Source organism: Bison bison, unplaced genomic scaffold, assembly GCF_000754665.1.
Source record: "Bison bison bison isolate TAMUID 2011002044 unplaced genomic scaffold, Bison_UMD1.0 scf7180017864476, whole genome shotgun sequence".
In the NCBI taxonomy this organism is placed as follows: domain Eukaryota; kingdom Metazoa; phylum Chordata; class Mammalia; order Artiodactyla; family Bovidae; genus Bison; species Bison bison.
In genome coordinates this window covers 2,185,880-2,196,506 of record NW_011495037.1, presented here as the reverse complement: position 1 = coordinate 2,196,506, position 10,627 = coordinate 2,185,880, and the positions used below count along the sequence as shown (strand labels likewise).

The window sequence follows — 10,627 nt, the reverse complement described above, 5'->3', positions numbered from 1 at the left end:
CAGAGGCAGAGAGAGAAGGAAAGAAGGTCCAGGAGAAAGCAAAAGACAGCGTGGGAGAGTGTGGGAGAGGCAGGAAAGCCAAGGAGGAGAGGACGTGAGTGTGTGCGTGCGCCGTGGAGGAAAGAGACGAGAGAGAGGGAGAGAAGGAGGCTTGGAGAGGGAAGGAAGGGAAGGAGAGAGCGGGAGCCAGGAGCAGCGAGCTGGGGGCGGAGACGAGGAAGTGGGTGCGAGGCGCAGGGCGCGGGAGGGCGGGGAGCGCCGCCCGCTCCATCCCTGCCCGGAGCGCAGCCGGCGCGGGCGCAGGACGGAGGCGAGCCCGAGCGGAGCCACCTTGGCGGCAACACCTCCAGGTAACGCGGCCGCCGTCTCCCCGCCGGGCCCGGGCGCGGGGCGGGGTCCCCGGGCAGGCCCTGGAGGAGAGGAGGCGCGCCCCTGACGGCTGCCCCCGGCTCCCCGTCGCCGGCTTGACCCTGACCCAAGGTTCGAGCCCCGGCCCGTCCGCGTGCGGGCTGTGACTGACCTTGGACCAGTCCCTTTGCCGGCGAGACTCAGTTTCCTTTTGTGACTCGCGGGGGTGGCGCCCTGGGAACGTGGCAAGCGCGGGATGCAGCCCCGGTGGGTCTGCGGTGGTGCTCTGGGCACGGGATCGCGCGGAAGTCCCCGCTGCCCCCGTGGGGATGGATTTGGAAAACCCACTTTCGCAGAAACAGCCCGTGTTTTGTCCCTATGTCTGGGCGCTGGCGTTTTCTCAGAGCGTTGTCTGTGGGCGCAAGGCACGACTTTCTGCTTAAGGAAAGCCGGTAGAGGGCAGGGGGTGGGCAGGGAGGAGGGTCCCAGCTCCTTAGGGAGCCTTCGCCCTCCTGGACTGTCACCCCGATGCCCGGGAGCGAGGACCTGGAACCGGGAGCTTCTGGACAGCGAGCCTCCAGGATGCAGCCGGGCAGGTGGCCTCGGCTTGGAGGCTTGGAAACGCAGTTCTGCCGCCTAAGGCGTGCAGCTGACCTTGAGCATGGGAACCTCAATTTCTTCCCCCATGAATAGGGCCAGACTCAAGGATAAGAAGGTGGGGCAGGCAGGTACCTGCGGGTCGTGGTATTCCCAGCGGCAGCTGTCATATCCTAACTCGGGAGCCCAGAGTCCTGGCTCTGGTTGCCTCCTGAATACTCATTTGTATGTGCCAGATCCGTCCTGGTCTCCTTTGCCAGAGCTGGTTAGTGGTCCAGCTGGGCATGAAGCAGTGCCCAGGGAATGAGGAGGGGGGGGTGTCAGGAGACCCCTCCCCAACCCAGATACAACATCCTGGTGGTTATTTTAAACGTGCAGCCTTTAAGGTGACAGCTTATATCCAGTAAAGACTCCTGAGGGACGCTCTCAGAGCCTCAGTTTCCTTATTTGTAATAGAAAGTCATGAATTCCTCCCTGTTCGTGAGATTCCTGTTGCTGGAGGTTATGTAAAGCAATTAGTAAATGATATTTATTGACACCTCTGACCCTGAGTTATGAGGAGAATTGAATAGAATGAAAAAAGAACATTTCTTTTGCACCTGCCAGGCCTGGTAACTCAGTGAGTGATGTATATGGTATTGGCTATAGTCATTGCAATAATCGGGAAGCCAGTGCCATTAAATTCCAGTTTACAGAAAACCAAGGTTCACAGCGTCTGTGATTTCCACAGCGTCACACTGGTGGGAAGTGCCTGCCCTGGGGTTGGCCCCAGTCCTGCCTGATCGTAGAGTGCTTCTCAGAGCATCAAACTGCGCCCCAAATCTGGTGGTGGATGGCGTTCCTGGCACCTGGTTAGTTGCATGCTTGTTGCCTGGTTTCTTGTGACACACGTGTTAGGAAGAGGTGATTATGTTAATCGCTGGAGAAAGTGAGTCTGAACTCTGGCTGTGGTGTGTGTTGAGGGGTGCCTTTGCCAGGCGATTTCTCCAGAAGTCTGGAAGGAAGGAAGGTCACGACCCAACTCCACACGGGAAGCAGACACCAGGCTGATTCACTCTATCCCGCCAACTTCTTTTCCTTCTCCTGCCACCTCATCCCAGTTCACCTCACCTCCGTTCCCCTCAACCTCGGCTGCCTCTCCAGGTCACAAGAGCAATCTTCCTTCTGCATCCTCTCATGATGACTAATGGAACCGACCGTCCGGGCTGAGTTGTCTGAGGGGAAAACAAATCCAGCTGTGGTCCACCTCCGCCAGGGCCCCAGAGAATCAGAAACAGGATTGGGTCACAATCTCAAGGATTTAGCTCAGCTTCTGGAGAATGTCTATGATGATGGGAAAATGGACACCCTGCTCTGGGAAAATGGGTGTTGTGGCTGGCTGGAGAGGTTCCTTTGCCAAAAATGCTCTAAGAGAAGAGGAGGACATCCAAACAAGATGATGGGAATATAAGCCAAGGCTCAGCTGGAAAGAGATTCATCAACAGAGAGGACCTGAATGTTTGAAAGTAGGAAATCAACTGAGGAAACTATGGAACAGTCAGGTGGCTAATAAAAATGGACAATTTTTTTTTTGTGATAAATTTTATGTTATCTGTATTTTACCACAGTATAAAAACACTTGAAATTATAGTTGATTTAAAACATAGTATTAATTTCTGCTGTTATAGCAAAGTAATTCAGTTATACGTATATATATATATATATTTTTTTTTTTTTTTTTAGAGAGAGAGAGACATTCTTTTTTCAAATATTCTTTTCCATCACAGTTTATCATAGGCTCCTGAATACGGTTCCCTGTGCTGTGCAGTAGGACCTTGTTTACCCATTCTATATGTAACAGCTTACACCTGCTAATCCCATCCTCCCACTGCTCCCCACCTCAGCCGCTTCCTCTGGGCAATCACCAGCCTGTCCTCTATGAGAAATGGACAGCTCTTCATGGATGGGACAGAGAAGGCAATGGCACCCCACTCCAGTACTCTTGCCTGGAAAATCCCATGAACGGAGGAGTCTGGTAGGCTGCAGTCCATGGGGTCGCGAAGAGTCGGACATGACTGTGTGACTTCCCTTTCATGGATGGGGACATGCATATGTGTAATATGTGGTGTCACAAATTGGTGGCAAGTACTTAGAAAAAAGACTGGAAGGATGTAAGTCAAACGGCATTAACAGTGTTTGCCCGTGGGAGATTTATTCCCCCTTTATAATTTATGAACTTTCCAGATTTTATGCAGGGAACATATACTATAATAATTAGTGGACAGAGAACTGTCTGACTTTTAAGGACCATCTACCCCACCCACTCCCACCTCTTCCTGGCCAGCACCCAGGACACGGCTGGGGTATGGAGGCCTGTCAGCAATAGAGACACCTCTGTATTGAGGCCTGGCAGGCATCTTAGAAGGAAGAAGGAATACTAAATTTTTAATACCGCCAACATCTGGCATTAGTTACGTTTTTACTGTGTGCTCGTGGTAAAGCTGCGAGGCAGGTGCTAGCGAGAGCCCCATTTTTCAGAGAAGACACCAAGAATGAGATACCTTCAGCCACTTCCCCAGTCACACAGGGTCCAAACCCAGGCCACCCAAACTCAGAGTCTGCACTCCTAGCTGCAGTCAGGAAGGGTCAACAGATGCCATCGGTTGGCATCTTAGTACTTATCACAGAAACCCTGGGGGAAGCAGTGCTCCTCTGCACTTTCCAGGGGAAGAAATGACTCAAGAAATTCCCTGGCGGTTCGGTGGTGACGACTCAGTCTCTCACGTGGGGGCCCAGGGTCAGTCCCTCTTCGGAGAACGAAGATCCTGCAAGCTGTGGGGCATGCCCCCCAAAATTAAATCAAGTTCCTTTTTAAAAGAAAAGAAATGGCTCCGCAGTGACCTCTGAAGTGCTAGGCCTTGTGCTACGGACCCAAAGGCACATAAGGTGTCATCCCCACACAGACGTGGGGAGAGCGGTGTGTGAACTGTGTCCGTGGGGCTTTCCTAGTGGGTGTGGAGAATTGTTTCAGGTACCGTGGGGCCTCAGAGGAGGAAGAACGGAGGCTCTCAGACAACATGGTATCTGAAATGGTTCTGGAAGGATTAGCAAGACCCCACCAGGTGAGCAAGACAGGCTAGAACAGTGGTTCTCAACTGGGCACAGTTTGGCCGCCCAGGGACATTTATCAACATATGGAGATAGTTTTATTATCACAGCTGGGGGTGAGGAGGTGTACTGGTATCTAGTGGGTAGAGGGTGAGGATGCTGCCAAACATCCCACAACGCACAGGATGGCCCCCACAACAGAGAACTCACCTGTCCAAAATGTCAGCGGTACTGAGTACCAGGGTACAGAAACCCTGGAACGGAAGAGAAGGGCCTTCCTGAATAGGGTTGGCCCATTCCGGGCGTCCACGGATATTTAGCAAGTGCCACCTTGGAGCCCGTGATGGCACTCCTGGCCTCCCTGCTGCCACTCTGCCCCCACCACCAGCCAGAGTGGTCTTTAAAAAAAAAAAAAACATGAAAGCTTTATAGAGATATAATTCACCTGCCATAACATTCAAATATACAAGCCAGTTGCTTTGAGTATATTCATAGAGCTGTGCAGCCATGACTGCTATCTGATTCCAGAGCATTTTCATCACCCCAAAGAGAAACTTTGTACACATTGGCTGTGACTCCCTATCCCCCACCCCCACCCCCACAAATCACTGATCTACTTCATGTCTCTGTGGCTGTGCTTATTCTGGAGATTTTGTGTCAGTGGAATCATGCAACATATGACCTTTTGGGTCTGGTGTATTTCGATTAGCATAGTGTCCTCAAGGCCCATCTATCTTGTAGCATGTGTCAGTACTTCACCGCTTGTCATGGCTCAAATAGTTTTCCATTCCATGGATAGACCAAATTTTGTTTATCCAATCATCAGTTAATGGTTGATGAGTAATTGGGTCTTTTCTACCTTTTTGGCTATCATGAGCAACACTGCTCTGAACAGTTGTGTACAGGTTCTGTCAGGACATAAATTTTCATTTCTCTGAGGTATATACCTAGAAGTAGAATTATCAGGTCATATGATAACACTAGGTTTAACCCTTTGAAGAAGCGCCAGAATGTTTTCCAAGGCAGTGGCACCATCTTACCTTCCCACCAGCCCTGTTTGAGGTTTCCAGTTTCTTCCCATCCTCACCAGTGCTTATGATCTGACTTTTGGATCCTAGCCATGCTAGTGGGTGTGAAGTGATATCATTGTGGGTTTGATTTGCATTCCCCTGATGGCTAATGAATTTGAACAGCTTTTTGGGATGCTTCTTGGCCATTTGTGCATCTTGTTTGCAGCACTGTCTTTTCAGATCAGCTTTAAAAGTTGGTTGCATGCTTCCCTTGCTTAGACCAAATGACAAACCCCACAGCACAGTACCAGGCCTGCACGACAGGGCCTTGTGCCCGTCTTTGAGTGCATCTGCCCTCACTCTGCTATGGCCAAGCCGACCTCAAAGCAGCAAGCCCGTTGCTGTGCAAGTCCTTTGCAGGGGGTTTCCCCTACCCCCCACTGCCACCCCATCCTCCTTTGCATGGGGAGCAGGTCTGGGGTCAGCCTCAGAAAGAGCTTCCCTGTTCTCTTGGTCTCAAGGGCCTTCCCTGACACCCCCCGCCCCAGGCTTTTTCTATCCCCTCTCAAGGTTTCTTTTGAGTATCCTTTTTAGTATCTTATAAAATCCAGAAGAACTGGCCTCCTGTGTGACCCTGGGCAAGTGGCTGCCCCTCTCTGGGTCCCGGCTGCGCCATCTGAAAACAGACACGGGTATATGAACTGGCTGACCTCATAGGGCCTTTCTAACTCTGCCCTTCATTGATGCCAGCTTCCCTGTGGTAGCTCTGCCAGGAGGCGCCGGCCTGGCGCCATGGCAGTGAGAGAAAGGTGGCTAGAGCCAAGTTAGTCACGGATCGTAGCAGGCAGCGTGGCTGATTATCACCAGCCCCGTGGGGACAGTCTCCAGGAGCATGTGGCAGCCAGGAACAGTAGGAAGAATTGTCAACAGGTCTGCCCAGGTCTCTACCTTGGCCACTTTCAGCTCTAGAGTCACCCACTTTCCACAGGAGAGTAATCTTCTAACCTCCAAACCCTCTCTGAGCATAAGAGCCATCTGGCCCCCTCACTCAGTCACTTAACAAACACTTCCTGGTGGTCTGCTTGTGCCTAGTCCTGGGCGCTGCCCCGAAGACATAGAGACAGATGAGTGCCACCCCTGCCCAAAGACTCAGGTGTCGTGGGGGAGGCAGGCTTGTAGCCAACAGCAGGACAAAAGCAGCCCTGAAGTTGCGAGTAGACCTTAGAGACTGGAATACCCACTGCCCTGGCGGGGAAGCAGGAGGATTCTCAGAGCTGGGTGTTGGGGTGAACGGGAGTGCAGCAGGTAGGCAGAGTGTCTGTGTATTAAAGGCATAGAAAGAGGTGTGGAGACATGGCTGCAAAGCCTCCAGGTGTGCTCAGGGCATTCAGAGCAATTAGGTTTTGCCTGAGGCTCCGGGGACAGTGGAAGGAGGTAACAGAGGATTCGATTTGCCGAGATCCTGATCATGGAAAGCCTGCAGTGCCAAGCAGAAGAGTGTGGACTTAGCCCTGGAGGCTGCAGGAGCCAGGAAGAGATCGGAGGCTGAGGATAGAGGCCATCAGGTTGCACTTTTGCAAAGTGCCCTTTCCCTAAACAGCACAGAGGCCAGGGTGCTGGGGAGCGAAGGGGAGACCAGGCACCCCGTCTGGATACCCTCGCTCTTTCCAGATGAGCAGAAATGAAGGCTGGAGCACTGCCGCTGGAGGGAAGGGGCAGAGCCTAAAGCCGTTTGGCAGACAGAAGCCCCCGAAGGAGATTGGGGAGTCTAAATAATGAACGACACGGGAAATGCCAAGGCCAGCCTCCCAGGCTGCTGTGATGGGGAGGCATGGGAGCTGTGCGAGCTGGCCCGTAAGGGTGGCGTTTTCCTGGTGGCTGAGACACGACCACAGAGGCAGAGGTAGAGGGTGTCCAGACTGAGGGGTTGGGTTGTGCAAAGGCACAGAAGTGTGAGACTGTGGAGAGTGAAAGGAAGGCTGAAGCTTTCTGGGTGGTTGAAGCACAAGGTGTGATAAGAGGGGAGGGGAAACAGGCTGGGGAGGGCAGAAGGGGCAGACACTCTGGCCTCTGAAGGCTGTAGGAGTCCCAGCTATGGCGCCTCTGCCCGTCCCTTCCAGACGCAGAGCACTCACTACCCCGGAGAAAGCCCATTGCTAGATTCAATCACCCCTCTTCTGGACCACACTCCCAGGGCAGAGGTGGGTAAATGTCAGATCCCCCCGCCCCCGCAACCCTGAACAACTGACCGATGGATTTGGTCTAGGGCAGAATTTGCAAAGCTGTATGAAAGGCGGGAGGGTGGTTAGAAAAGCAACCAGATCCTGGGGGCTGACCTTGCTCTCCGAGAGCGCCAGGAATGTGCCAAGGTCCTAGACGCCTGCTGGTGGAGGACTTTCGCAGAAAACTGTAAGATTTTTTTTTAAGCCATTATTTTAAAATGAGATTTCATTGAAAAGTTTGGGTCTTCTATTTATTTTTTTCAAAGACTGTATATATTTTCAGATCTTCCTTCCTTCCTTTCTTTCTTTTTAAATATTTATTTGGCTACTCCAGATCTTAGTTGCAGGCACAGGATCTTCAATCTTTGCTTCTAGGACTGCAGGGTCTAGTTCCCTGGGCAAGGACTGAACCCAGCCCCCCTGCATTTAGTGGTAAAGAACCCGTTTGCCAATGCAGGAGATGTAAGAGACACAGGTTCAACCCCAGGGTAGGGAAGATCCCCTGGAGGAGGGCATGGCAACCCACTCCAGTATTCTCACCTGAAGATCCCCATGGACAGAGGAGCCTGGTGGGCTACAGTCCATGGGGCTGCAAAGAGTTGGACGCTGAAGCGACTTAGCATGCACACACCCTTGCCTTAGGAGCATGGAGTCTTAGCATTGACCCACCAGGGAAGTCCCCTAGATGTTTTATTTTAAAGCCAGAAGTACTCACTTAAGGGCTTCCCTGGTAGCTCAGTTGGTAAAGAATCCGCCTGCAATGGGGGAGACCTGGGTTTGATCCCTGGGTTGGGAAGACACCCTGGAGAAGGGAAAGGCTACCCACTCCAGTATTCTGGCCTGGAGAATTACATGGACTCTATAGTCTATGGGGTCACAGAGAGTCGGACACGACTGAGCGACTCTCACTTACTCACTTAAACATCATATTTCCCGTTTCTCCTGAAGACTGTGGTGACCCCATGGCACTGGGCCCTTACTGACCACAGGGTCCTTCCCTCTGGCCCACGTCCCGATCTGCTCTCTGAGTCAACACGCTTGCACACCCCACAGTCCCAGAGGATGTAGACTGTTCATACACAGCCTGCCTGGGTCAGGAGGCCCTCGGACCTAGGAGGTCTGAACAGCCTCCTAGTTTTCTCTGCCCTAGTACCTTCCCTTGCCCTGCATTCCCTGACAGGTCCTGGGAGCATCATTGTCAGGCGAGGCTCCATGGTAAAAGTAGGGCTGGTGGAAAGAGGGTGGGTCTGGGATCTGATTTGGCTTTTTGGAAAGCCCTGCAATCCACAGGGCCTGTCAGTCACAGACATGCTGGTGGACTCGTTCCAGCAAGACCCCAGCTGACTTGATTCACCCCTGAGTCATTCCCAGTACAGACTCCTTTGTTTAAGCAGTACCCTGCCCCTATTTGGGGAAATACTGCCTTTTGCTAAAGGTTTATTAGATAGCTAAGACTTTTTCTTCTCACTTTTTCATTAAACACTGATATGGCTCAGAAGTACAATATACAAAGGTGTGTGCATGCTTAGTCACTCAGTCATGTCTAACTCTTTGCGACCCCATGGACTGCAGCCCGCTAGGTTCCTCTGTCCGTGGGGATTCTCCAGGGAAGAATACTGGAGTGGGTTGCCATGCTCTAGTCCAGGGGATCTTCCCAACCCAGGGATTGAACCCAGGTCTCCTGCATTGCAGGCAGATTCTTTACCAGCTAAGACACCAGGGAAGCCCATACAAAGGTACATGATATAATATACAAAGGCTCCGTCTACCTTGCCCAAAAGAGGGGGTCAATTTTATTTTGTTGCAATGTATCTTTTCAGATTTTCTTCATGCAAAAATGCATACACTTCATATATAAACACATGCATGCGTACTAAGTCACCTCAGTCGTGTCTGACTCTTTGCGACGCTATGGACTGTAGCCTGCCAGGCTCTTCTGTCCATAGAATTCTCCAGGCAAGAATACTGGAGTGGGTTGTCATGCCCTCCTCCAGGGGATCTTCCCGACCCAGGGGTCGAACCCATGTTTCTTCCATCTCTTGCATTGGCTGGTGGGTTCTTTACCGCTATCACCGCCTGGGAAGCACCATATATAAACACATGTTTACATATACATGGTGTATTCTCACCTTTGATATAAGGAGAATATATTAGATACACTTCTGCATCTTCCTGTTGCTTTTTAGTCTCAGCAGGATTAATTCTCAAGTGTAGAAGATTTTGAATAAGGAGATACAGAAGAAAACAGTAACAAAAAATTGTATCACCATCTGAAGAAAGCCACTATTACCATCCAGCCTTCCCTTCTAGACATAAACTTTATTTGTTGTGTTTCTCCCCAGCCGGTTAACAGGGTAGGAGTTCACAGTTACAGTCATCCTCTGTATACAATCTGAATCCTACTGTTTTACTACTTAAATATAAGCATTTCCCCTTATTTCATAGTTTCCAAAATGTGATAGCAACAGCTCTAGTAATTCCATTAGGACATAATTTACGCCTCTGTTCTTCCAGTTTTGAACATATAAAAGTCATCTGCAGCATCACCTGTCATAAATAATACAGTTAAGCCTACAGTTTGTGTGTATTTGGAATTGTGTTGAGTGAGCATCTTCAGAAAGCCTGCATCCGGAGTAGAAGCCAGGCAGCAGTCATTTGGTCCCCCAGGGCTGGGGGCTGGGAGCATGTAGCTGAGGGAGGGGCTGTGGGCGGGGCCTTGGGGGGTTGAAGGGACCCGGAGGCCATCGGGCAGCTGGAGGGAGGCAGGCTCTTGTCCGAATTGTGCGAGTGTTTGAGCATCTGTAGAGCACTCACTTGCGCTCAGCACTTAGTGGTCTCTGGAGCGTCACACACGTTTGCCCAGCTACTCCTCACAACAGTCAGATAACGGAAAGATTCCTTGTATTTCCATTGTGCCAGGTGAGGAATCTGAGGTGGGAGAATCCAAGTCCCTGCTCCCTATGGCCGCATAAAGAAGCAGTGGTGCCAGAACGTGGCCCAGGTCACTGGTCCTGGAGGCGCCTTGCTCTTAACCCCCCACCAGCCACCCTTGTGTGTTTGGGACTAGTATCCCCCTTTTGCAGAAAGGGAAACTGAGGCTCAAGGCAGAGCTGCCTGGCTAACAGTGCCTCCCTGGCAAGTAGCAGAGCTGGGATCCAAACCTGTGGCAGCTGCTGGGGAAGACCTTATTTGTATCAGGGCTGAGCTGGGGAGAGGTGAGAGGCAGGCTGGGAGGAGAAGCCTCTGACCCGCACATGGTCCCAGCCAGCCGTGGAGACTGTGCAGGGCTGCCCAGGAGCTGCCCCTGTGCTCAGACCTTCCAGACGAAGACGTGTTTACCTGGGTGCCTTCTCTTGCAGGAGG

General features: G+C 51.7%; 1 protein-coding gene across 3 annotated transcripts in view; it reads left to right on the top strand.

Annotated features, from left to right (window-relative positions):
* Window positions 1-10: 10 nt before the first annotated feature.
* Window positions 11-10,627, top strand: part of HRH2 (histamine receptor H2) — a 49,970-nt gene continuing 39,353 nt past the window's right edge. For all 3 annotated transcript variants that reach the window (XR_827221.1, XM_010862098.1, XM_010862099.1), the window contains exon 1: window positions 11-350. The gene's annotated coding sequence lies outside the window, so the exon portion shown is untranslated. The remainder of the gene's footprint in view (window positions 351-10,627) is intronic.